This window comes from Cyprinodon tularosa, unplaced genomic scaffold (genome assembly GCF_016077235.1).
Source record: "Cyprinodon tularosa strain WSP-4 unplaced genomic scaffold, ASM1607723v1 ctg716, whole genome shotgun sequence".
NCBI classification, from domain to species: Eukaryota; Metazoa; Chordata; class Actinopteri; order Cyprinodontiformes; family Cyprinodontidae; genus Cyprinodon; species Cyprinodon tularosa.
In genome coordinates, this window is record NW_024039470.1 from 90,001 (window position 1) to 117,479 (window position 27,479).

Here is a 27,479-nt window from a genome sequence, read left to right on the forward strand (position 1 = left end):
TTAAGTCAAAAATATGTAAAATTCCTAAATTATAAATGTATATTGACCTCATAAGAAATAGATTTTTTATTGAACCTAATTGAAAAGAAATGTCACTTCATGCCGCTATATTAATATATTTGAATCACTTGCCCTGTTTTTTATTTCATGCTTTTCTGTGCCCCCATGAAAACATGGGGGCACAGAAAATGTACCTGGCCCCCTGGTACATTTGGTCTAGATCTGCCAATATTCCTCACCTTCACTAGACGTGGATATACTTTAGTATATTCTGCTGTAAAATTAGTCCGATATTTTTCGTTTTTTTACTCGAGGATTCAACCTCTGTCGATTCCCAGGATGCACAGCTTTGAGTGGTAACTAGGTGACTGTCAGAGAGTAACCCAGAGAAACGTATCAGACTGTTCCAATCAGCTCTCTGATCAACCAGTCACCTGGAATGCTGGTTTATCAGAGCATCGCTTTGGACACACACGCTGTACAGGTTTCACAAGTAACCTCCTCCCCACCCCGATCTGTCTCTTGCTATCTGCACAGTTAAAGTAGTTCTAATCAGCACATGATGCACGAATTATTGTACTGCCTGCACGCTCTCACTCACATTAAAAAACAACACCTCCCATAGTTTAAAATCCGGGATAATTAATCCGACTCGTGGGCATCCATGAGCAACTACCTACATCAGGGTGACTCCCGGAACTTCCGGGAGACTTGGGATGTCTGCTATTCCATGGTATTAATGTGGAATAAACAGCATACTAAACTGGTTCAGTTAAGTACGCTAAACTGGCTGACAAAACCAACTCATGCTCCTGCAAGAACTTGTTTTTCTTATAATGGGGAAGAAGGAAAAGCTGCATGTCAGTTGTCATCTAGGATTTTCTATGTAATTAGAGACAAAATAATAGCTTCTGAACTCATTTATTACTGGCATATATAAATACACTACAAAATGACACGTTAAATTACTTAACCAAGTCAGCTGGTTCCACTAAAGGTAGTTTACTTTTAAAAGAATAATTAAAGACTAATCAATTAAGTCAAAAATCAAAATAAAGCATTGTAGTCTTAAGTGTGTAAAACTTCATGCTGTGAAGTGAAATTTACCAGACCAGACAGGCGATTTTTACATTCATTCTCCTCTCTGTTGTTCCATTTGTAGATCATTAAAATAAGATTGTTCCTGATCAAAATCACACTGTTAGATATGACTGTAATAATATATTTTCTAAATTATATTTTGTAGCAGAAACCAAGTTTTAGAAAGTAAAAAAAACAACAAATTTATGCTAGTAAGAATTTTATACTCTTACTAGTTTTATATTCCTCGAAATGTTTGCACATTTTATGTGGCTGTTTTGACATTTATCAGCTTGACTGAATATGTGTTTATATCTCAAATACATTTTTTCATAGTTAAAATAATACAAATGCTGACCAGTAATATTTGGAATATGGAGATCTGAAATTTGTTTCTAGAAATCCAGAATGATTATTCTAGATGTGGAGAATGTCATTTTGTTTGAATGGTTATTTTGACAAGGAAAAAATGTTTTTTGAAATATCAGGGAATACGTATTCAGTAAACTTAGTACATATCAAAACAGCTTGGCATAGCCTGTTGTGACAGCCATATTATTATGGGATTATTTCTTGAATGCTAGTAGATCAATGTACTATTTAGGTGAAATCTTCTGGCAGCAGGTGAGGATGAAGAATAAACACTTTGTTCTAATATATATAACCTGTGCATCATCCCATGGGTTCCTCCTCAGGTTGATTCAGTCTTCTTTTACACAGTAAATACTAAGTGGCTGTTTGTACTTAGTATTTTGGATGTTATCATCCTAATAAATAGTCGTTATTAGCGGCTATCAGACCCATAGAATGCCCTCAGATTGTGTCAGTAGGCTCATTAGGTTGTCATCATTGAGTGAATCCTAATCCTAACCCTAGATTAATTCCTTTTCCCCATAGAATTAATTAATCTATTTATGTTTAATCTGAAAATAATTTCAATGATTTTCATGTAATGTAAATATAACTAAATAAACATAAAAGGATTCGTATGTCGCTCATATTTAACAAACCAAAAACAAGTAATCTCATGTTCTCTGAACTGATTTTTAGAATCCAGTCCCAAAAAACTTGAATTCTCTGTGAAAAAGTGTAGATCAATCTTTAATAAGATTCTCTGAAACAATACAGCACATAACAGCAGGGTGTAGAATGCAGGCAGGAAGTGCAGACATGGAACGCCACAACCAAGTAGCTGTCATAGTGTACAGGAACATCTGCCATGAGTATGGGCTGGAAGTCCCAAGGTCAAAATGGAAGACACCTCCTAAGGTAGTTGAGAATGACCGAGCTAAGATCCTATGGGACTTCAAGATCCAGACTGACAAACAGGTGATGGCTAACCAACCAGACATCGTGTTGGTCGACAAACAGCAGAAGAAGGCAGTAGTGATAGATGTGGCAATCCCAAGCGACAGCAACATCAAGAAGAAAGAACACGAGAAGCTTGAGAAATACCAAGGACTGAAGGAGGAGCTAGAAAAGATGTGGAAAGTAAGAGCAGCAGTGGTGCCAGTGGTAATTGGAGCACTGGGGGCTGTGACCCCCAAACTGGGAGAGTGGCTACAGCAGATTCCAGGTAAAACATCAGAGGTCTCTGTCCAGAAGAGCGCAGTCCTAGGAACAGCTAAGATACTGCGCAGAACCCTCAAACTCCCAGGCCTCTGGTAGAGGACCCGAGCTTTAGGATGACACATACCCCCCCACGAGGGGTGAGAAAATAGTTTATATATACACTATATTGCCAAAAGTATTTGCTCACCCATCCAAATTATTGGAATCAGGTGTTCCAATCACTTCCATGGCCACAGGTGTATAAATTCAAGCACCTAGGCATGCAGACTGTTTTTACAAACATTTGTGAAAGAATGGGTCGCTCTCAGGAGCTCAGTGAATTCCAGCGTGGAACTGTGATAGGATGCCACCTGTGCAACAAATCCAGTCGTGAAATTTCCTCGCTCCTAAATATTCCACAGTCAACTGTCAGCTGTATTATAAGAAAATGGAAGTGTTTGGGAACGACAGCAACTCAGCCACGAAGTGGTAGGCCACGTAAACTGACGGAGCGGGGTCAGCGGATGCTGACGCGCATAGTGCGAAGAGGTCGCCAACTTTCTGCAGAGTCAATCACTACAGACCTCCAAACTTCATGTGGCCTTCAGATTAGCTCAAGAACAGTGCGCAGAGAGCTTCATGGAATGGGTTTCCATGGTCGAGCAGCTGCATCCAAGCCATACATCACCAAGTGCAATGCAAAGCGTCGGATGCGGTGGTGTAAAGCACGCCGCCACTGGACTCTAGAGCAGTGGAGACGCGTTCTCTGGAGTGACGAATCGCGCTTCTCCATCTGGCAATCTGATGGACGGGTCTGGGTTTGGCGGTTGCCAGGAGAACGGTACTTGTCTGACTGCATTGTGCCAAGTGTAAAGTTTGGTGGAGGGGGGATTATGGTGTGGGGTTGTTTTTCAGGAGCTGGGCTTGGCCCCTTAGTTCCAGTGAAAGGAACTCTGAATGCTTCAGCATACCAAGACATTTTGGACAATTCCATGCTCTCAACTTTGTGGGAACAGTTTGGAGCTGGCCCCTTCCTCTTCCAACATGACTGTGCACCAGTGCACAAAGCAAGGTCCATAAAGACATGGATGACAGAGTCTGGTGTGGATGAACTTGACTGGCCTGCACAGAGTCCTGACCTCAACCCGATAGAACACCTTTGGGATGAATTAGAGCGGAGACTGAGAGCCAGGCCTTCTCGTCCAACATCAGTGTGCGACCTCACAAATGCGCTTCTGGAAGAATGGTCAAAAATTCCCATAAACACACTCCTAAACCTTGTGGACAGCCTTCCCAGAAGAGTTGAAGCTGTTCTAGCTGCAAAGGGTGGACCGACGTCATATTGAACCCTATGGATTAGGAACGGGATGTCACTTAAGCTCATATGTGAGTCAAGGCAGGTGAGCAAATACTTTTGGCAATATAGTGTATATATATATATATATATATATATATATATATATATATATATATATACAGTACTCAAAAAAAATAAAGGAACACTCTGTAATCAGAGTATAGCATCAAGTTATTTAAACTTCTGGGGTATTGGTTTGGTCAGGTAAGTAGCAGAGGGGGTTGTTAATCAGTTTCAGCTGCTTTGGTGTTAATGAAATTACCAACAGGTGCACTAGAGGAACAACAATGAGACGACCATCAAAACAGGAATGGTTTTACAGGTGAAGGCCATTGCCTTTTTTTCCCTCCTCATCTTTTCTTAATCTTTTTCATCAGTTTTGCATTTGGCTAGGGTCACTGTCACTACTGTTAGCATGAGGAGCTACCTGGACCCTAAAGAGGTTGCACAGGCAGTCCAACTCCTCCAGGATGGCGCAACAATACGTGTCATTACCAGAAGGTTTGCTGTGTCTCCCAGTACAATCTCAAGAGCATGGAGGATATTCCAGGTGACAGGCAGTTACTCCAGGAGAGCTGGACAGGGCTGTAGAAGGTCTACAACCCATCAGCAGGACAGATATCTGCTCCTTTGTGCAAGGAGGAGCAGGAGGAGCACTGCCAGAGCCCTACAAAATGACCTCCAGCAGGCCACTGGTGTAAATGTCTCTGACCAAACAATCAGAAACAGACTTCTCGAGGCTGGCTTGAGGGCCCCAAGTCCTCTAGTGGGCCCTGTGCTCACTGCCCGGCACCGTGGAGCTTGATTGGAATTTGCCACAGAACACCGGAATTGGCTAGTGCGCCACTGGCGCCCTGTGCTTTTTACAGATGAGAGCAGGTTCACCCTGAGCACATGTGACAGACATGAAAGGGTCTGGAGAAGCTGTGGAGAACGTTATGCTGCCTGTAACATTGTTCAGCATTACCGGTTTGGTGGTGGGTCAGTGATGTTCTGGGGAGGCATATCCATGGAGGGACGCACAGACCTATACAGACTAGACAACAGCACCCTGACTGCCATTAGGTATCGGGATGAAATCCTTGCACCCATTGTCAGACCCTATGCTGATGCAGTGGGTCCTGGGTTCCTCCTGGTGCACGACAATGCCCATCCTCATGTGGCGAGAGTATGCAGGCAGTCCCTGGATGAAGGAATTGATACCATTGATTGGCCCCCCACGCTTGCCTGACCTAAATCCAATAGAACACCTCTGGGACATTATGTTTCCATCCATCCGACGCCGCCAGGTTGCACCTCAGACTGTCCAGGAGCTCAGTGATGCCCTGGTCCAGATCTGGGAGGAGATACCCCAGGACGCCATCCGTCGTCTCATTAGGAGCATGCCACAACTTTGTCTGGCATGCATACATGCAGGGGCGGATCTAGAAAAAGGTGGTTTTTGAGGGGTGGCAACATATGGCATTTGTTTGCACTGAGTTTAATCACAGTTATCACTGGTGAGAATAGTATGTACAGTAAGTGTTTCATGTGAAACGGTTCATATTAGAAATACATCATACAATGAGATCTCACTTAATAGGAGATAGAAGAAGGATAACACTACTTCTAGAGGGGCCTTATCACAGGAAAGGTATTAAGGTATGACACAGGTGCTGAGTCGCAGATGAGTGAGATTGACTGTCAGAGAGGCAGCTTTGCAGCATTTGCACAAGAAGAAACTATAGAAAGAAAAAGTTTCCCATCAGAGATCTATGGACTGAGCTGGACTAAAGTGAGCAGAACTACACAGTAGAAATAAATGGGTCAAGGCACCCAAACAAGGTACCAGACATCTATGTATTGTTTACTCTGAACACACATTTACCCCATTTGTTCCTCAGTAACTTGACATACAGCAGTTAAGGCAACATGAAGGGAACATTTCATCCATGTAAATATGCTGTAGATAGAGCTGCTGTATCAACAAATCAACAAAAGGCAGGTACTGTATGTTACATCAAAATCTCCACAAATCTGAAAAGTAGCAACATAAAAATACATTTTGCTTGTGAGTAGGTTCATACAGGTCATTTCTGGATAGTTTCATACTATATAAAAAAAAAAAGAAACAACACGGCTTCATATTAAGCAGGATTTACACCAGTATCACATTTTTAACTATATTTTTAACACTTTTGGTTTTATTAAAGGAAATATCAGATTTTCTCAGGTGCCAAAACAAAATGTAGCAGCTCTGTAAAGGCTCACCAGAGAGCATAACATAAAGTTAACATGACTATAATAGCTGAAAGCGGTGATTTCCATGTTGCTCAGCAAAACGCTTCACACTTTTATCTAGATCCAATGCCTTTGTGCATTTTGATTTGAGTACAGCCAAACGTGATAGTCTCTTTTCTGTCATAGTTGACCGCAAATATGTCTTTATGAGGCTGAGACGTCAGGCCTAACTAACTTCATAGATAGAGAAATAACGTTCTGCAACCTGATTTTTATCATCTAAAATCAGCACTGCAGCTATGCTATGTACAGTGTGCTTTCATTATGGTTTAATTTCTCGATAGATAGTTAATCAGTTTTTACCTGTTTCATCCCGTGTCTCATTTCCACATGACCCCTGGCTCCCTCGCTTTGCCCTATTTGGTTACCCCAGTAGATCTGCCTATGCATGCATGCAAGTGGGGGCCATACAAATTACTGAATACTATTTTGAGTTGCTGCAATTAAATTTCAGCAAAATGGACTAGCCTGCCGCATCATTTTTTCACTGTAATTTTTGGCGTGTCTTTGAATTCAGCCCTCTGTAGGTTGATAATTGTCATTTCCATCAAATGATGTTTCTTTTTGTTCCTAACACATCACCCAGTCCATATCAGTATAAATAAAAAGCATGATTTTTTTCCTCATTGAGATCTGATGTGTTTCCAAAGTGTTAATTTAATTGTTTTGAGCAGTATATATATATATATATATATATATATATATATATATATATAGACGATAGACAATGGTGAGACCTCGTTTCACTAAAGATTTTCTTTTGTTTACAGGTGATGATTTCCTGTTGCTGTTCCATCTGTGAGATGGTGTCTGTCGTTAAAGAAAACTCCTGCTGTGATTTAAAAAAAATGAACCTCCGAGGAAGTAAAGTAGCAACTGCCTTTCTGCTGGTAAATATGCTTGTTGCACTAATCTGACAAATGTCTTATACTGAGTGACCATGGGAAGCAGAGGTTTAAAATCTCGTAACCACACATTAAGGGTAGCAGGTACAAGTCTACCAATGGGAGTTTTTAATCCAACTCCTGTAAGGTATTTATCAAAACTTTTTAAAATACAGTTAAAAAACATTAGGTAGGGAGCAATATCACAAAAAAAAAAAAAAAAAAAAAACTAACAAATCTCCAGAATGCTTAATTGTTCTTTTTTATGAAGTTAAAGCCTCAGTCTAAAACTGATGCCAAACCAGCCACAACTAAATTTGTAACATTTGCCACTGAAGTTACATGTTGTTACTATAGATCTTTCTCTTAAGGTGAGCAGGACGTGAGGTCTTACGATGATATGCACTAGCATTATTTTATCTTTCCCTTTTCTTGTTTTTGAATCACTACTTTTTTCAGAATGTGTTTGTTTAGTTGATGCATAAGAAGTGATGTGGGAGTCATGTCACAGGAGAACAGCAGGGTTAACACTAGAAAACCCAGAGATACGAGAATTTTCGTTAGCCACCAGTCCCCCCAACAGTACTTCATAACTCATGAATCCCTTTTCAGATGTCAATGCCCATTAGCGCTGTGGCTGGAGAACCATTCCACCCCCTTCAGTTTCGGTTTCAGCTAAAGTCTCTCTCTTTGAGACTGTTTCACCTGAGAGCCTGGAGGGGGGGGGATCCTATTTTTAATTAAATATAACTAGGTCTACGTCATCAGTGTCGCCAACACCGCAATGATTTCAGTGCAGCCACCAGCGCAGCGATAAGACAATAACCGATCTGTACAATCAAAATAGCTGCATGAGCTGGAACGCTGTAGAAAGCAGCAATATTTATACAATAACGACCATTTATACGATAATAAGCATTATTTATTTGGGGGGAAATATAACTCAAGCGATCTCTCTCTCCCCTCTCCTCCGTTGCAGCCGTGCAAACAGCATCGTGAAACTGCAGTAAAGTTGCAATATATTCACAGATTCCGCTTTTCCAGATTAATAACTCGTCAGCAGATGATTAATTCTACAAAACAGACACCTCTCTGCAACCACAGCAAGGCAGACAGTGAGCTACAACCGTAGTTTCCTCAAAACGAGTCTCCTATCGCGCTGGGAGAATTACATTGGACCCTATTGGGAGCTCACTGCTCCGCAAATGCTTAGGGACCATCTGCAAGTTGCAAAATAATCAGAGAGAAATATTCAAAAGCGTCACCAAGGAGAGGTGGATTATTATAACATTTATTGGATTCAATGGCACCTCTGTTCTATTATTAGAATAAGTATAAAATGAGCAATGACTACACTATAGATCAGGGGTCTTCAACGTTTCCCAGGCTAAGGACCCCCAAACTGATGGCGAGATGGGAGCCGGGACCCCCTAATTATACATATTGTATGAAATTGTGTTATATCAAGTTGGTGCTATGGTCACTCTATTAAAAATGGTGTCATGTAAAGAAAGTAGTTTCACCCTGGGATTATTAAAGTATTTCTGATTCTGATTCCTGGTTGATGGGACAGGTGTTGTGAATGAAACGGTGCCCAGCTTGAAAGAGCTCCTGTGTGTCGCTGAATGTGTGCATTGATGACTGAAAGACATCTTCTGCCTCCATTTATCTGTTTACTACAGTGTGTTAAATTCATGTTAATGTGTATTTAAACACATTTCAATTAGTAGAAAAATTGCAGGGGAAATATATATATAAAAAAAAAAAAGTAATCAACCAAACCTTTCACGACCCCCATGCAGTACCCCTATGGACCCCCTAGGGGTCGCGGACCCCCTGTTGAAGACCTCTGCTATAGATCACTGTACTGCCTCCAAACTTGTAGGATACACAGATAACCTCATCTGGATCATACTACAACACTTACTTTTTTTGGAGATTTATTCATTGTTATTACAAGCACATATTAGCCAATAATTACACTATAGATCATTGTAGTGCCACCAAACGTAGATAACCTCATCTAGTTCACACTACAACTCTTACTTTGGGAAAATGTGCTAAATTTAATTTTTTTAGATTTTTCATTGCTATTATAAGAATATAAAAGCCAATAATTACTTATGATTTAGACAGATTTATTTTGTCATTTTGTATACACAAGTGTAAACAAAAAGAAATTTAGTTTAGAACAGCTCTAGATAATTTCATATCTTAAAGTGCAGCCTTGAAAACACTAATACCGTAAATTCTCTAATATTGGCCTGTATTCCAATAGCGACCGGGACTCTAACATTGGCCGGTCTCGCTGTCAGAGGAGCAGTGGTGTCAAAAGTTCACACATTTGTTACTTAAGTAGAAGTATAGATACTGCAGTTTAAAAACACTCTGGTAAAAGTAGAAGTAGCAAGTTGACCTCTTTACTCGAGTAAAAGTGAAAAAGTATGTGCTTCAAAAACTACTTAAAGTATAAAAGTATAAAGTAACCTTTAAAAAAAACAGCCAGATGCCGCTATATGAACTGAAAGCTCAATGTTTCGACTATTTGTAAAAATTCTTTGAGATATTGCCAAGGATGAGGAAGGTCTTGTTGGTCTCCATCTCCCGATACGCTCTCGCCTGTGTCCGACCTTTCAGACATTTCAACATCTTTTTCTGAATCCAACATTGTAGCATGGCATAGACAATTCACGTTAGCAGTTTGAAGAACACCTGCTTGCTTCTGATGGTTTCCTTTAGCTAACCAATGAGTGTTTGCGTTCTATGACTCATCCAATCACACTAGTTTTCACTAGATGTGGATGGAGCCAATGATCTGCATTGGATGGAGCACATGACGGGAAATAAATATTTAGAAACATTAAACCAGGGGAAACCAATAAAAAAATCAGTGGGTCTGAATAAAGAAAATCATCAACCAGTAAAGGTCTGGAGACATTTTTAATGATCTGTTACTTTAAACAGAATTTAACACTGAAACAAAATGAGGTATTTATGCATTAATGTTATACATAAAATTTTTAAATTGAAAAAAAAAAAAGAAATTGCCAAAAATTGCATCCTGTGCTATCTCAGAGGAGTTGACGCTTGTATGACTGTTCCTATACATCCATCAGTAGTTAAAGGTCAAGGGTCAGCAAATGCTAGTTCTGCCTGTAAAGCAATGACAGCGTAATTGTCACTGTCTGATCTGAAGCCTCATTTGGAGCTTCTAAACTGGCTTTTGAAAAACTAGCAGATGTGCATCATAAAAAAAACAGAAATACAATTATAGAGCATTCAGTATTATAAAAAAAAAAAAGCCGTTTATGTATCTTTCCTTTAAAATATGAAATGTCCCATGCTCCTGAATGCACCATAGCTATCGGACGCTCGCGAATGCATCACACTGGTCTGTGAACGCTGTGCTGTCACGTCGGCATCACTGTTTATTGTTGTGTGTGAAAAGCAAGAGACTACAACAAATAAATCAGCCGTTCCTCGGACAAAAGCTTTGGATTTAATGTTGTTCATAACACCCATATATTTTTTAAATGAATCTTCTAAATAACCACAAATGTTTTCCCCACGAGAGGAATATTTAAACGTTTTTATATCATTAATAAAACAACAAGTAGCTAAATTGGTCATAGTTTAATCCGTTTCCCTCGTTGATATGTGGTTGTACAGAGCGAGGCGCGCTCCCGCTACTGGGGATGCATGTTCCTGCAGGGATGCACTTTTCCGCATAACACCGGTCCGCTAATCCGTGACCTCTGCATTAAACCGAAGCCAAAAGTAACGAGTAACGATTGTTTTAAAAATGTAAGGAATAGAAAATACAGATACTCGTGTGAAAATGTAATAAGTAGAAGTCAGAAGTATGAAGAAAAATAAGTAATGGAGTAAAGTATAGATACCTAAAAAGTGTACTTAAGTACAGTAACGAAGTATTTGTACTTCGTTACTTGACACCTCTGCAGAGGAGGTAAATAATGGCCGGTCTCTAATACAGGCCGGGGCTATAAACGTTTTTTTCTGGGCATACCTCAACATTATACTTGTGGTAGTAACATACAAGTACCACAGCCCTGCGCAGCTGAACGACAGGCCCTGCTGCTGCCCGTCTGCGCGAGGAAGAGAACAGACACGCAGCAGAACAGGAGGAGCGCGAGTGATGAGGAGATTAAAGGGAGGAGAATTAAACAGAATTGGAGGATTTTTTTTTTTTTTTACTTCAAACCAAGCGAGACATGGTAACTGTACTTTTTCAATAAATGAACCTAGTGTTTTATAGGTTCAAATAGACACAAAATCTCATTTTTATTCATTCCACTGGTAGTCTGTTTTGCTCAAATAGCAATAGAGGCCTGTCTCTAATTCTGGCCTCTATCCAATAAAGGCCTGGACCGCGATGCACTTGAGTGAAATAAAGGCCCGGGCCTATATTAGAGAATTTACGGTAAATACATAAAAAATAATTATATAAACATATGACTGTATATTTATAGTTCTAACATTCTTTTTTTTCTTACTTTGGGAAGATAGGCCAAACTGTATTTTTGGAGATTTATTCATTGTTATTATAAGCATATAATAGCCAATAATTACACTATAGATCATTGTAGTACCACCAAACTTGTAGCACACATAGATAGCCTCATCTAGTTCATACTACAACTCTTACTTTGGGAAAATGTGCTAAATTAAATTTTTTATATTTTTTCATTGTTATTATAAGCAGGCCAGGTGTGCAATCTCTGCAACAGGAACCACAGCACTGAGCGTTGTGTTCACTGCACAAAGTATACCTGTCACAAATGAAGGAATTGTAGCTTCATATGTATTCATTCTTATTGGAAAAGCATGGTTATGACCTGTTCTCAGCTCAGGAAATAGGATCCGTATGATATCTGCTTGTTCAATAGGTTTGCCTAAATAAAAGATTTAGATATGACTTAAAGATATTCCTGCAAAAAGGTCTGATGTTACAGGGGCAGGTAATGAAAAGTGTTTGGAGCATGCTCTGGTTCTGATGCCAGTAGAAGGGCTGCTCACATCCCAGATTATTTGCATTACAAAAAGGACAGCAACAGGTAGAGTGAATACACAAACTTGTAGAGGGGAGGGGGGCTTGCAGGAAAACTGGAATTCTCCGGGACATCTAGTGTTAATGTAACTTTACACATTTGTTCACTTTATATAGAGAAGGATTATTCTGTATCTGAAAATATGTCTGTTTACATCTACTGCTGAATTTACTAAAAGTGTTGAAATGAATTTTCTTCACAGATGATTTTAATTCCATCTATGAATTGTAGCCTCAAGAGATGTCATATTACAGAGTACAAAGTTGGACACGGATGCTGCACTGTGTGCCCTACTGGTAAGACTCAACAAGATAAAACTATTTCTGCTTTTTCCTTTTTCTCCTTTAATCAATCATATACTTCAGAGTTTAAGTATTCTTCTATGCTGTCAGATGATTTGAGAATCACTCATAAAGCCTTGATTTAACTTTGACTGTCTTCTAAAATATGTAAACTCTATACACAGAATATGCAGACTGTAATTCTTAAGGCAAGATAATATTTTTTCAGGATCCTAAATTATTTATAGTTCACATGTTAAAAGGTGAGACAAATAAAAACAAGAAATCCATAAGACAGGATTGTTATAGATAAAAGTATTTCTTACTTGTTTCTATCAAAAAAGTTTAAATTAGCTTTTAAAGTAATAAAAAAAAAAGTAAAAATTATGTTTTTAAACCGGAAGGCATATCCAATGATGTAAACGAAACATTATTTAGTAATATTATATTTTAAACTTTTATAAATGTTTTTAAAGGGGAAGGTGTTTTTTTATATTGGGCCCTTGATTTTACGTTATTACATCATGTTATATTATATTAATATTATTATAAAATTATAGTTTTTATATTTATATCTTTTTAAAACAAAGCAGCGCGTGTATGACGTCATCCACGCGCGCTGGCTACCATTACTTTATCCTGTCCGCTGAACTGCTGCTAGTTTTCCTCACATGTCTGGAAGATGTCTAGTGCTGCTACCACAGATGTTCTCGCTCTCCAAATGGAATTGAACGATTCAGAGTAGCTAGGATGAATAGAAGAGGTAGAGCGTAGCCGCCTGTGGCCCGGGGTGCCTGTTACGACTCCAGTCTGGCACACGGATGACGTCATATACGCTCCGCTTTGTTTAAAAAATATATAAATATAAAAAATATAACCGCGGATGTCTGGTGGACAGTGATTCTCCTACATGTTATGAATGCTGGCATACCATAAATGATTAATGATGAACAGTTTAGTTTGTGCCTTCAAGTCGTTGCCCATAGGAAGACGTTACTTGGATATAACCTAACTGAATATCTTCAGAACGGCTGCAAATGACACAAAACTCATATTAGTGAGTAGAACATGATGAAATAACGTAAAATCAAGGGCCCAATGTAAAAATAAACGGTGTTCCCCTTTAAGCGAATAGTTAACGATAAAGCCCACCTAGCTTTTTTATACTTGGCAGGTTATTTATATAGCATAAATTCCAAACACATGTCCTCTAAATGATTATACAGAAAAAATTCAATGAGATCATACATTCATGATGGTTATCTGAAACCAAGCAGATATGAGGGCAGGGTTTTCATTGATATTCCATATAAATCACTCACATACTCCAAAATATTTTTGGGGTGTATAGTAATAGTTAGTAGCCCAGATCATTTCTACATTGACAGTCCAGCTCAACAGTATTAGTGTGTTTTATACAGATTTTTCAACGTTGGTTGTATTATTACTTCCACCAAGAAAGTTATGTTTTTAAGAGAGTTTGTCTGTCAGGCTGTGTACAGGAAGTTATGAATAGATTTTATTTAAATGTTTTCCCAGAGGAACAATCCATTAAACTAGATAATGATCAAGATCATGTGTGAGTTTTAGCTATCGGTGTAATTCACAATTAGGGGCGAAATTTACTGCTTGATGAAGGTCTGCACTTCTCTAGTTGTTTCTGTTTTAGTCTAAAAAAATTAGAGCTGATATTTCATGTTAAGTTACTCAAGAAGTGGTTGAAGCAGAAACTATATATAACTATATTGACCTATTCTATATATCTATATATCTATATAGAATAGATATTTACTGTTGGATATTATTTTACTCATGGATTTATTTGCATTCTTAGAAGCAGTTTTTTTTTTTTTTTTTTTTTTTTTACCTTGATTAATTTTTCACATCTGTTAAATTTGACTAATCTGTGGATAACTTTAGGGTCGTTTTCGATTTTTGAAATGAAGTGTGTGACTTAATACCCTGTTGCCATGACACAGTCAGTCCATTTTGTGTGCTTATTAATAATTTAATCACAGTAATATTTTTTACCAAACATCTCATTATTACGGTTGCTATTTGGCTCATAAATTGTATCACAGCTAGAACGTCAGACATCCTTAGTTTAGAATAAACCTTGTTAGTCTCCTGGTGTTGTCATGTGGCTCTTGGTAATTATGTAGTTCACTGAGTTTAGGAATCAAAAAGATCAAATTTATATGATCTTTTTAATATTAGAGGTTATAATCTGCTGTCAGCACCTCTTCAGGTCTGACTAACATGGTTCCTTGGTGCGGCATCTTGGAGTTTTAGGATGAACTTTTCCATAAATGTGGTTCTGATCAGGGTTTTCAGCAGCTGCCATCCCTCAGGTGTTTATGTGGAGTAAAATATTTCCTCACTCAGTTTTTTTTTTTTTTTTTTTTTAACCTAGCTAATAAAATTGATCTTTTTTACTTTTTTTTGTTTCAAATACTTGTGCCCAAATACAGATTTTCTTGCAGAATCTTTATTGGGATGAGCTTTGGATCTTTTGCCTCATTGATATGTCTTTGAAATTAAAGATGAAGTTCCAGATTTACTATTGTTCTTTTCCTTTTCAAATAGGGAGTCGAGTGGACACAGACTGCAATGAGTTCACAGAAACATCCTGTCTACTCTGTGCTGATGGAACATATATGGAGACTCCTACTGGGAAAAAGCAATGCAACCCATGCAAGAGATGTGATGAAGGTGAAATGTCTCATTTTATTCCTCTTCATCACTGAAGTTTTTGTTTTTTTTTACTTCAAAGATCTTGATATCACTATAAGGGAAACAAATTAAAAAAACAAAACAAACACGAAAATGAATAAATACACATATTATTGTATAAATTAATATATAAATAATATAGAATTTAGTTGAGTTTGTATATTATTATTATTATGTTATTTATGTATAACTAGTTTAGTTATACATAAATAAATAAATAAATAAATAAATAAATAAATAAATAAATAAATAAATACACATTTTTTTAAAGCTAAATATAAAAATAAATTCATAAATAAGATGTGGTCATGAAAAGGCTAATTCTTGTTTTCGTATTATTGTGTATTTTTCATTTTAAACAACTATTTATTAGTTAATTTATTTCTACTTCTATTTATTTTTATTTCCACATTTCTGTCTCTGTGGTTCTAATATTTTTCTTTAGCATTATTGGTTAACTGGGAGAGTCAGACAGAAGCAAACGGTTCATACATGGATGCAGAGCAGAAGGATGTCTGAATAAATCCTAACAGACCATCACATCATGACCTCAGAGAAAACCTGGAACTGAACCTTCTCCTCCTGCTCTATTGTTCATCATCTTTCACCTGCTGTGTCTCTACTTGCTTCTCAGCTGCTGATGCTGAAGGCTCTGCCCGCGCTGCCTCTGTGTTTTCTGCTACTCCTTAGAGATGCTTAGCTGAGCCGAGGAGGACAGAGATTTTAGAAAGATGAACCAACAGGCTGCATATAAGGTCTCATATCGGCCTCTGTTTAATAGTTTAATAAAATCCATAGATAAATTAAATAGTTTGTATTTTGTGCTAATTAATACAGACTCTCACTCCAGTAACCTTGGAAATGGTAAATGGCCTGTTCTTATATAGCCATTTTTCAAGTCAGAGGACTTGACCAAAGTGCTTTACACTACATTCACCCATTTACTCACACATGGTGGCAAACTACATTGTAGCCACAGCTGCCCTGGGGCTCGCTGACAGAAGTGAGGCTGCTGTACACTGATGCCACCAGGCGCTCTGATCAGTAGCAATGCAGGTGAAGTGTCTTGCCCAAGGGCACAACGACACTGAAAGTTGGAACCAGTCGTGCTGAAGGCAAAAGTAAGAACAACCAACCATTAACATACAGAGACTGAAATGTAGATATAAATGTGAAAATGTAAAAATACAGAAATAAATGTGGGAATTTATAAATAAAAAAGAAATAAATAAATAAATCAATAAATAAATACATACACAATAAAGAGAAAAATACATAAAAATATAAATACAACAAAAATATAAAAATAGCCTTTTCCTAATTTTATTTTCAGATAAATGTTTTTGTTTTGCAATTTTTGTCCCTCATACTACAAATCAATGTGAAAAAGACAAACATTCCAGACATTGTTTTTATTCCACTGCTCAGTCTGCTAAATCTAGTTGGTTTTGTGGCTCATTCAGATTCTGATGCTTTTTGTGAAGAATAGTTGGGCTACAACCTCCTCCAAATGCTGCCCCCTGCTGGTAGCCCAGAGAATTATTGGACTACTTCTGTTTCCTTTTCTGGTTCTTGTTCATTTTTCTTGAAAACCAATGAAATACCTATTTATCTTATGTTAAAGTCTTTAGGTCAAGAATACAAAGAGAAAAGGACAGTGGTGGACAGTTTAAGTGTCAGGGAAATGCTAATAAAAAAGCTAAACTCAGAATCAGTGTTTTCTCTCATTATAACTTTGTTCTATGTTGGCAGGTTCTGGTCTGAGGCTAAAAATCAAATGTTCACGATCATCAGATACAGTTTGTGAAGCTCTGGAAGGATATTTCTGTGCTGATGTTATTGAAGGAAGCTGTGCTGCTGCAGAAAAGCACAGCAGCTGTAAACCTGGACAATATATTAGCAAGAAAGGTAAAAAATTTTTACAACAACCCTGGTTTTATATTTACTTCTTATTTTAAATCATGGTATATTATTCATTCATATCTCTTCTACATATAATCAGTGTTAATGTGGATTGAAATGATTCTTCATTCTTACAGGAACGTCGCTGTCAGACACTGAATGCTCTGAATGCAGCAGAGGAACATTTTCTAATGGATCATTAACACTGTCAGCCACACACACAGTAAGAGAATCTATAGATCTATAGACACATCTAGATTATTCACCAGGAGTGAACTTGTTTGATCGGATGCATTTCTGTAAATGGATCTCTGTGTGATTCCAGATGTGAGGAGCTAAATCTTCAGCTGGTTAAAGAAGGAACAAATTCAACTGATGCAGAGTGTGGAGGAAAAAATATAAATGTGGCTGGAGGTGTTGAGATTCCTGCTGTATTAGTGGTGTGTGTGGGAATAGCTGTGGCTTTTTATGTTGTCTGGAAGAAATAATACATTAAATGTGGTGAGCTTCCTTTTATTTAAAGGCTAAAATAAACGTCTGAGTCCTGTCAGTACTAGAAATAGTTCTTAACCTGAATTTTCCTTTTCTGCTCGACAGGAAAACAAAGAAATACAGAAAATGGAGAAGATTCCACAGATCACAGAAAGGTATGTTTATTTCCTTTATTTTCACCCTTATTGCATTTATTTTGTGATGACATCATTTCTTTGACTATTTTACCGAAAAGGGCCCCACACTTCCTCCAGAGGATTTACCACTGGGGGCCGGGGATGTGGAAGGAAATGGAGGATCAGTAAAGACAGCAGGTGAGAGAGGAGCTCAGACCTTACAGCTGGATGCAGCATCACAACGTTGTTGGACTGTTGAACCGTCTGTTATCAAGACTTTCTCACAGCAGACTTGTTCATAGATGCAGAAACATCTAACTTCCTGCACAGTGAACACCTGTGTGGTTTTATGGAGCTATAACTGTAAATGTAGTAAAACGTCTCTGAAAGCAGGAAGATGGTGGAGGTTAAAAAACTCCAACTCTGTTTAAGAAACTGAATCTGATTGTTGGAAAACTGGCTGCAGGTCTGAATGTAAATAGAGCCACGATAACTAGTGGGAATCATTTTATGACCCAATGAGAGCCTGTTTCTACCCAACATTGATGTTTAATCAAAGCAGAGACAAACATTGTTCCCTGCAGAGTAAATGTGCTCTGGTTAACTCTTTACTGGACTTTTGAATAATCTTTGCAGTTTTTAAAACAACTCATCTAACATTTACCAACCGTCACATTCTACAGGTACAGAGGAAGAAAAGCAAGAATCAAGATCAAATTTGAACAGTTGATTTAAAAATAACCCTGGATCTGAAATAAATACACAATATAAACAGAAGCAAGCCTTGATGTCAAAGTATCAAATCTCTAACATAAATGACCAATACTTATATAGCGCTTTTTGAAGCACAGGGGACTTGACCAAAGAGACTTGGCTGCTGTACACTGGCACCACCAGGCCCTCTAACCACCATCAGTAGACAATGCAGGTGAAGTGTCTTGCCCAAGGACACGACACTGAAAGCCAGAGCAGAGGCTTGAAACGTCAATCCTTCGATTTCAGGGCAAACGCCTACACACGGCGCCACTGTCGCCCCTCTACAGAACTGAACTGCTGTCAAGGACAGAAAATTCTGCTGAATTCTCCACTTTTCTGGACAGTTACCCCATTGAATGAGGACTCCTTTACAAATCAGTGAAACTCATCTTGTAAAGACTGACATCTGACTGAGGTGCAACTGACTGTCATTCCCCTCAGTTCCTCTTTAATATGGAATACATTGCATATTTTGTTCTCTGTGTTTAGAATTCAGTATTTGAATGTCATTCTTCAAATACATTGGGGTGGAAAGTATTTAATCAGCCACTAATTGTGCAACTTCTCATACTTAAAACATGACAACAATTTTCAACATAGGCCCAATCCAGGAAACCACATTGTAGGAATTACACATAATATTTTTCTAAATCATGGTGAAAATAAGTTTTGCTGTCTCACAATGAAGAAAGTTTGGCCGTCAGATCTGTAACCTTGTTCTTTTCTTGACTCGTTGCCAGTATTAATGGGACCGGTTTGATACAGGTCTGGAGGGCTAAGAATACCTTACCTGTATAAAAGCTGATTTCCACAGCCTCAAAGAGTCAGATTCAAAACTCAACCATAGCCAAGACTAAAGAGCTGTCAAAGGACACCAGGAAGAAAACTGAACCTGCATCAGGCTGGGAAGAGTGAATCTAGAAAGGCGAGAAGGTTGGTGGGAAGAAATTGACTCTGGGAGCAACTAGAAGATAATGGAAGACATTGAAAATAACTAATAATCTGACTCCATCTGGGGTCCCATGCAGGATCTCATCCCATGGTGTCAAAATGATTGAAAGGTGAGCAAAACCTCCCAGAACTCCACGGAGGGATCTGATGAACGACCTCAAGAGACCTTGGACCAATGGAACAAAGGCAGTAACTCTACGCCCAGAAGGACTCACATACTGCAGGACCGGGCGTCTCCTCCGTCTTTAGCCGGTGCATATGCAGGCCCATCTGAAGTTCCCCTGAGAGCTTATGGATGATCCAGAAGAGGATTGGGAAAACATTAGGCCGTCAGATTAAACCAAGATCAAACTTTTTGGAAATAAAAACTCAACTTGTCTTGTCTGAAGGAAGAAGACTGTTGAGCTGCATTCCAAGAACATCATAACTACTGTGAAGCATGGTCGTGGAAGCATCATGCTTTGGTGTTGTCTTTCTGCAAAGGGAACAGAATGACTTATCGTTGCTTAGGTAAGAATGTATATGGTGATATTTCCTAAAACTTCCCCGTTAGTGGGAACAATGAAGAAAGAACGTGGCTGGTTTTTCTAGCAGGACAATGATCCCAAACACAACAATCAGCAAGGAAGGAGTGGCTCTGCATTTCAAGGTGCTGGAGTGGCATGGCCTTTCTGCAGACCTCCAACCCAATGAAAATTAGTGGAAGGAGATGAAAGTCTGTGCTGCCCAGTGATAAGATGCAATATATCACTGCTCTAGAGGAGATGATGGAGGAATGGACCAGAGTAGCAGCTACAGAATGAGCAAACAGGAAGAAAACTGAAAGGAAACCTTTGACCTCTGTTATTGCCAACAAAAGTCATGATACAAAGGATTAGGTTTACTTTTGTTTGTTTTGATCAAATACTTATTTTCAACCATAATTTACAGGTGCTGGTCATAAAATTAGAATATCATGAAAAAGTAGATTGATTTCAGTAATTCCATTTAAAAAGTGAAACTTGTATATTATATTCATACATTACATACAAACTCATATATTTCAGATGTTTATTTTGTTTAATTTTGATGATTACAAATGACAACAAATGAAAATCTCAAATTCATCATATCAGAAAATTAGAATATTGTGAAAAGGTTCAAAATTGATGGCCCCTGGTGCCACACTCTAATCAGCTAATTAACTCAAACCACCTGCAAAAGCCTTTAAATGGTCTTTCAGTCTAGTTCTATAGGCTACACAATCATGGGGAAGACTGCTGACTTGACAGTTGTCCAAAAGACGACCATCGACACCTTGCACAAGGAGGGCAAGACACAAAAGGTCATCGCTAAAGAGGCTGGCTGTTCACAGAGCTCAGTGTCCAAGCACATTAATAGAGAGGCGAAGGGAAGGAAAAGATGTGGTCGAAAAAAGTGTACAAGCAAGAGAGATAACCGCACCCTGGAGAGGATTGTGAAACAAAACCCATTCAAAAATGTGGGGGAGATTCACAAAGAGTGGACTGCAGCTGGAGTGAGTGCTTCAAGAACCACCACACACAGACGTATGAAAGACATGGGTTTCTGCTGTCGCATTCCTTGTGTCAAGCCACTCTTGAACCACAGACAGCGTCAGAAGCGTCTTGCCTGGGCTAAAGAGAAACAGGACTGGACTGCTGGTGAGTGGTCCAAAGTCATGTTCTCTGATGAAAGTAAATTTTGCATTTCCTTTGGAAATCAAGGTCCCAGAGTCTGGAGGAAAAGAAGAGAGGCACTTCATCCACGTTGCTTGAAGTCCAGTGTAAAGTTTCCACAGTCAGTGATGGTTTGGGGTGCCATGTCATCTGCTGGTGTTGGCCCATTGTGTTTTCTGAGGTCCAGGGTCAACGCAGCCACATACCAGGAAGTTTTAGAGCACTTCATGCTTCCTGCAGCTGACCAACTTTTTGGAGATGCAGATTTCATTTTCCAACAGGACTTGGCACCTGCACACAGTGCCAAAGCTACCAGTACCTGGTTGAAGGACCATGGTATCCCTGTTCTTAATTGGCCAGCAAACTCTCCTGACCTTAACCCCATAGAAAATCTATGGGGTATTGTGAAGAAGAAGATGCAATACACCAGACCCAACAATTCAGAAGAGCTAAAAGCCACTATTAGAGCAACCTGGGCTATCATAACACCTGAGCAGTGCCACAGACTGATCGACTCCATGCCACGCCGCATTGCTGCAGTAATACAGGCCAAAGGAGGCCCAACTAAATACTGAGTGCTGTACATGCTCATACTTTTCATGTTCATACTTTTCAGTTGGCCAACATTTCTATAAATCCTTTGTTTTTATTGGTCTTCAGTAATATTCTAATTTTCTGATATGATGAATTTGAGATTTTCATTTGTTGTCATTTGTAATCATCAAAATTAAACAAAATAAACATCTGAAATATATGAGTTTGTATGTAATGTATGAATATAATATACAAGTTTCACTTTTTAAATGGAATTACTGAAATCAATCTACTTTTTCATGATATTCTAATTTTATGACCAGCACCTGTACAAATAATTTGGATTTTTTAATTTTATCTCATGGTTGAAGTGAAGGTATGATGAAAATTACAGACCTCTCTCATTTATAAAGTAGGAGAATTTGCACAATCAGTGGCTGACCAAATACTTTTTGTTCCAAGTGTTGTGTAACATCTGTATTTTGCCCTCATATTTGAAAATGGGAGAAATAAAGATGCTTAATTAAAATCAAGTTCATAAAGACCTAAATGTAAATCTTAAATTAGATGGTTGCTTTGATTTGTCTCTAATTTATTCCTTTTTTTTAATCTAATCTTTGATATCTGAAGCTTATAACTGTATGTGGAATTGTATTTTAGTTTATTTAGATTTAAGATATTATTTTGACTTTTTTTATATTTGTACTTTCTTAAAGCAGGATTTACTTTGATGTTTTTATCTACAAATGACTATATTCAGCTTTTCTTAATGGTACCGGTTGTTTATTTTTCTTCAGTTGAACTGAAACAGTTTTATATTGATGATGAGTTACTCTAATGTGGATGGTTTTGAACTAAAGAGGACCTATTTCCCACACATGAGCAAGCAAAACACACATAGAAAAGATAAAGGTCTTTACTGGGATTTGAACTTAAGACTCTGACCTAATATATCTACAGGAGTAATGACCATATGTTTTTTAATTAGACAGAAATTAAATAGACGTGCTTATTATCTTCATATCATGTTTCAAATCTCAACTCTCTAAAGGCTTTCTGGGTAAGTTTGGCTTTGGCACATTTGACTGGGTTATCAGTTGTATTGGTTAAACTCTTTAATTCACAAATCATTCATTGTTTTAATCCAACTGTTTCTGTAGTAATACTACAGGTAGAAAATATTGGTTAAGGCAAAAGTTTACAGATTAGAGATGAAAACGATTAAGCTCCTCTACCTGAGTGTAGACAGTCCACAGGTACTTAATCTAAATGGACATTTATAAACTATATACAACTTCTTATCCTGTGCTGCCCTCTAGTGGAGCTTTACCACAGTGCATCCATTGTTTTTGTTTCTGTCGTTTTATGGTTTCAGCAGCTAGAAAGGCATTTGTTGTGACGCATATCTGCTGAGGGTTAAATGTACTTGGAAGTATTCCGATTAAGGTGCGGTAGCTCTGTTTTAATTCTTTGATTTTTTTAACGCTACATAACTTGTTAGCAGTTTGATCTCTTTAACCGGGTTATTGTGAGTTTCTTACTTTTTATAGTTAGTTTTTAATATTGAAACCAAATAATTACGAAACCACTTCTGCCGCTCCCTGTTTCCCTCCTCCTTTTTTTTGTGACGTCACTTTCGGGTTGCCAGGTTGTAATCCATCCTTCCACCCACACTTACGTGCGTCTTCAAATGCCGTTTTCTTTTCTTTTATTTAGCTTTTATTTCCTATAGTTAGCATAGGTGATCATTACTGTTTACTCTATTTATTCCTTTCACTGCTTATCATAAACACAGTCACTGTAGAAGGACTGAGGCAGCGGTCAGTGGACCTGAGCTGGTGCTGCTCTGTGGATGTTGAGCTGTGATGCTGAAGATGCCTGATGGAAGCTGCCAGAGCTCTGTCTGCTTCTCTATCTCTACCCAGGAAACTGTGCTATTAATGACAAAGGCTGTTAAGAGCAGAAGGATGTTGCTTCATGTTGGGATTATGAATTGTGGAAAAAAGATTAAAAAATTTTTTTACAGTTTAGATGCCAAAAATGTAAATAGTCTTTAAAATGTGTTTTTGGCATTCCATCAGGGTCATGGTGAGGCCCTTATCTGCAGCAGTTTATGGCTGAGAGGTGGGGTCCACCCTGGATAGGTTGCCAGTCAGAGGCATAGCCAGAAATTTTTTTATAAGGGTGGCCAGGCCAATGTAGATTGAGGGGTGGCCGAAAGCGGATAGGCGCCCAGAACCTCAGGGTCAATCCTAATATGAGAATAACTATCCTTTCCTACAGTCTTTGATGACAAATAGACCAATATATTTAAACATTCGTGCTTTCTAGATAAAAGGTATAGTGGAAACTTTCAGGTTGGAGTTCTGGGGCAAACATCTTTTCCATTGTCATTACTTACCTACTTTTATCGATAATCATTCTGCATAAAATTGATATTTACAAATATCTACATAAATTGATTATTTAATACGATTTTATTAAAATTGTTATTTATCTTTGATTTCACTGAAGACTCCTAGATGAATTGCAGAGACACGTTATTTTCTTTTTACCCGATATCAAACACAAAATCTAGTTCTAAAAAGAGCATGCATTCTGTATTTATGATCTTTTTAATGTTAATATATTGATGTGTATAATTAACCGCAGCGTTTTTGTTGTCAAGAAACTAGGAATACATGAAAAAATTGTAATATATGAAAAATTAAAAAGAATATTCCACTTGTTTTCCACTGCTACCACCATCTGTATTAGAGGGAAGAAAAATGGTAGGGGTGGCCAGTGATTGGCTAAGGGGGGACATGGCCACCCTTGGCCCCCCATCTAGCTCCACCCCTGTTGCCAGTCTGCCTCAGGGCAACAACATGAACTATCGCTGCCTACATAATGCTAGTTTATTGCAGATTCCTCCTCCACCAGAGCCTCAGCCTGCTTGGCACTGTTACCTTTAAGGGCCCAATTTAAGCAATAAAACCGTCCTGATGACTAATAAAAAAGTCCACATTTAGTTCAGCAGTGCAGGTCTAGGATTTTTTTTGTTGAAAAATCTACTTTATTGTTCACTCGAACTGAATGTTAAAATGAAATTTGACTTCTGCATTTATTCCATCCCCCACAGAGAGTAATCTTTGTTTTAGGGTGGTGCTGATGGAAGTAGGATGTGGTTTAACCGGATACTTGCAGCCTCCTTTAGAGTTCTGCTTTGCTCTCTCCAACACGCCAAATCATTATTTGAGCTCTTTATTGTGGTTTTACTGGTGAGTGAAAGAAGAATAGTTTCTGTCTTAAAGAGCACCTATTGATCCGAGTCTTCAAACCGCTTTTGGCATTTACTTAATCCTATTTAGTTTCTTTAACACAACTGTTTTATGTCCTACCCAGCTTACATGAAACAATTGTGTTAAAGTAACTAAATATAATTAAGTAAATGCTTAAAAACGGTTGCATTTTTTTCAGTGAGCTGGAAGGTGGTTCTGAAGGGGTTTTGTTCAAGCAGGTCCTTAATGTTTGTGGCTCTGTAAAGTATGTAAGGTGTGTGGGTGTGTTTGTGTGTGGGTGTGTATATGCAGAAAGAAGGTGCACAGTTAAAAATGAAGAAAGAGATGTTATGTTTTACTGAGGTATACCTGGGTTCTCATCCTGCTGCAGTTCCAAAAAAACATGCTTGATTGTTAAATTAAATGGAGCAATAAGGCCACAAGGTCACATTAAACAGACTTTTTTTTTTTTTTTTACAAAAAGAGGGGGTTTTTTCCTCTGAAAAAGGGCACATTGTTGAAAGGTAAATATTAAGGTCCCAATTAGAACTGAAAAAAATATATTTTTTAATACCTTTTTTTAAGCTTTCTTTCTCTCTTTCCAACTGCAGTTAAATTCACCCAAAGTAACGAGGTTAACAGCATTCAGTTTTATTCCAGAACTTAATGTTTCCCTCTAATAAAATCAGGAAGGAAATAAAATGTCTTCCATTTCTTTAAATTTAATGCAAGATAAGTTTATATGTGCAGATGTCATACAAGTGCTGAATATAATACAATAGGGAGAAAAATGATGTTGTTTTTCATTCTTTTAATGATTACATTGTTGAAATGTCCGGATTCCTCTTATGATTTATTGGTGACATATTTACCAAGATGATGGGAAACTGATCCCTTCCTGGGATTTTCCTCCTGTGCTGCTGGAAACCTCGTCCTGTTGTTGGCTTCTTGTTAATATCTGGAAACTAGTCAAATCTTTTTTTTTCTTCCACTATAAGAGACTAAAAATAACTGAGGTGTTTTAACCTACAGATGATTGGATATTATTCCCATAATTCATGTTTGGATTTGACTTTCTGTTCTTCTCCTTTTTCTTCTGTAATTTGTATGATTTGTTTGTGTCTCAGTCTGCCTCTCGCTCGTAAACAGCTGGAGATGGTTACCAGATAGTTACCCCTCGCGACTCCAGCTGAGATAGTTGTTGTTTTTTTGGTGTATTTAATATTCTTTCATCTGTTTCAGGTTTTCTGTCTGTTCTCTGAAAGTTTAGCATCTAAACTCTTCAATGGACTCTGGGTGCTGCTGTGGGCAGACGTCCTCCCTGAAGGCAGACATCCTCTCTGCAGACAGATGTCCTCTCTGAAGACAGACTTCCTCCCTGGAGGCCGTCTCCCAGCTTTTATGTACAAGATCCTGCTATAATGTGACCTTTAGGAATTCTGCATGGTCTCTCCAGGCGCTGTGGTTTCAGTCTCATTGTTGCAACAAACAGATGCTCTATGTCAGTGTTTTATAAAATAACATCCAGGTTGTGTTTTAGGAGCTTCTTTGCTGAACTTTATTTAAAGGCAGATGAGCAGTGAAGATCTGTTTGTCTACCAGCAGCAAAAGAAACACTTGAAAGATTATGTCTATATTAGATAGATGTCCTTATGTGGATCTTTTTCTTTGAATGAAACTGAACTGTTTTCTGCATCTTGGAAAAGATCAAAGGCAAAATAAGGAGAGGAAATCTGCCCCAAAACAAAATGGTTTATTTATTTTTTTATTTGGTAAAGGCAGAAACTATTTCTTTACAGAATTTCATAAATTGTTTACATTTTCCTTTCCGAAAGGTGTTGATTTATAAATACAAACAAAACAAATTACAATATAATAATAAAAAAAAATTTTACACTTATAAAAACACTTTAATATGTCAATCCATACATGTTTGTATTCCTATCCATTCCTTTGCTATCATAATCAGTATATGAATAATTTTCTTTTTCTATTTAACACTGTATTGGGGAAAATGCTCAGCAGGAAGCTATTTCGATGAGATACTTGGTACAATAAAGAATTGCATTTTTTATTTCCATTAAAACTCTTGCCATGAAAAAACTACTCACCATTGTATGTCCTACTATGAAGGATTCCTTCCACCTTTTGATATTATGTTTCCTTCTTTCTCCCATTTCTGTTTTATATCCTCATTATCATCTACTTCTATCTGCGGAGCTTTATACAACTTTAATATGACATTTTAAGTAGTGTTAAAGTTTTTCATTAGGAAAAAACAAAATAGTTTATTTTAATGATGACGTCTATGAAGTCTGTAATGGAGGATTTCAGCCAAACCTGGCAACTCACGCAGTTCCTGAGTTCATGATGTTTGAAGTAATCTTTGAAATCCCTTTTTTTTTTTCTGTCTTATAATTAATTAAAAATAGAACAGGAAACTTCTCCGGATCTATAAAAGCTTCGTGGAAGAATGTAAAAGAATGTTTTTAGTGATGATCATCGGTGGTGAGTCTGACTGCGTGACTCCGGGTTCACATTGCAAACTGATCTCACG

General features: G+C 37.9%; 3 long non-coding RNA genes across 4 annotated transcripts in view; all 3 read left to right on the forward strand.

Moving 5' to 3' along the window:
* Positions 1-12,522, forward strand: part of LOC119772576 — a 14,015-nt gene extending 1,493 nt beyond the window's left edge. Inside the window, exons 3-4 of the long non-coding RNA XR_005279278.1 lie at positions 7,039-7,158; positions 12,424-12,522. This is a non-coding gene — a long non-coding RNA (uncharacterized LOC119772576). The remainder of the gene's footprint in view (positions 1-7,038; positions 7,159-12,423) is intronic.
* A 2,580-nt stretch (positions 12,523-15,102) lies between these two features.
* Positions 15,103-17,359, forward strand: LOC119772574. 2 transcript variants are annotated; one of them, XR_005279275.1, is made up of 3 exons: positions 15,103-15,214; positions 16,988-17,143; positions 17,275-17,359. It is a non-coding gene; the product is annotated as an uncharacterized LOC119772574 (long non-coding RNA). The 2 variants fall into 2 exon arrangements; XR_005279276.1 differs by lacking the exon at positions 15,103-15,214 and adding an exon at positions 16,224-16,356.
* Positions 17,360-17,465: 106 nt separating this feature from the next.
* On the forward strand, positions 17,466-18,187 carry LOC119772575. Its single transcript, XR_005279277.1, has 3 exons — positions 17,466-17,638; positions 17,735-17,784; positions 17,865-18,187. It is a non-coding gene; the product is annotated as an uncharacterized LOC119772575 (long non-coding RNA).
* Positions 18,188-27,479: the final 9,292 nt, after the last annotated feature.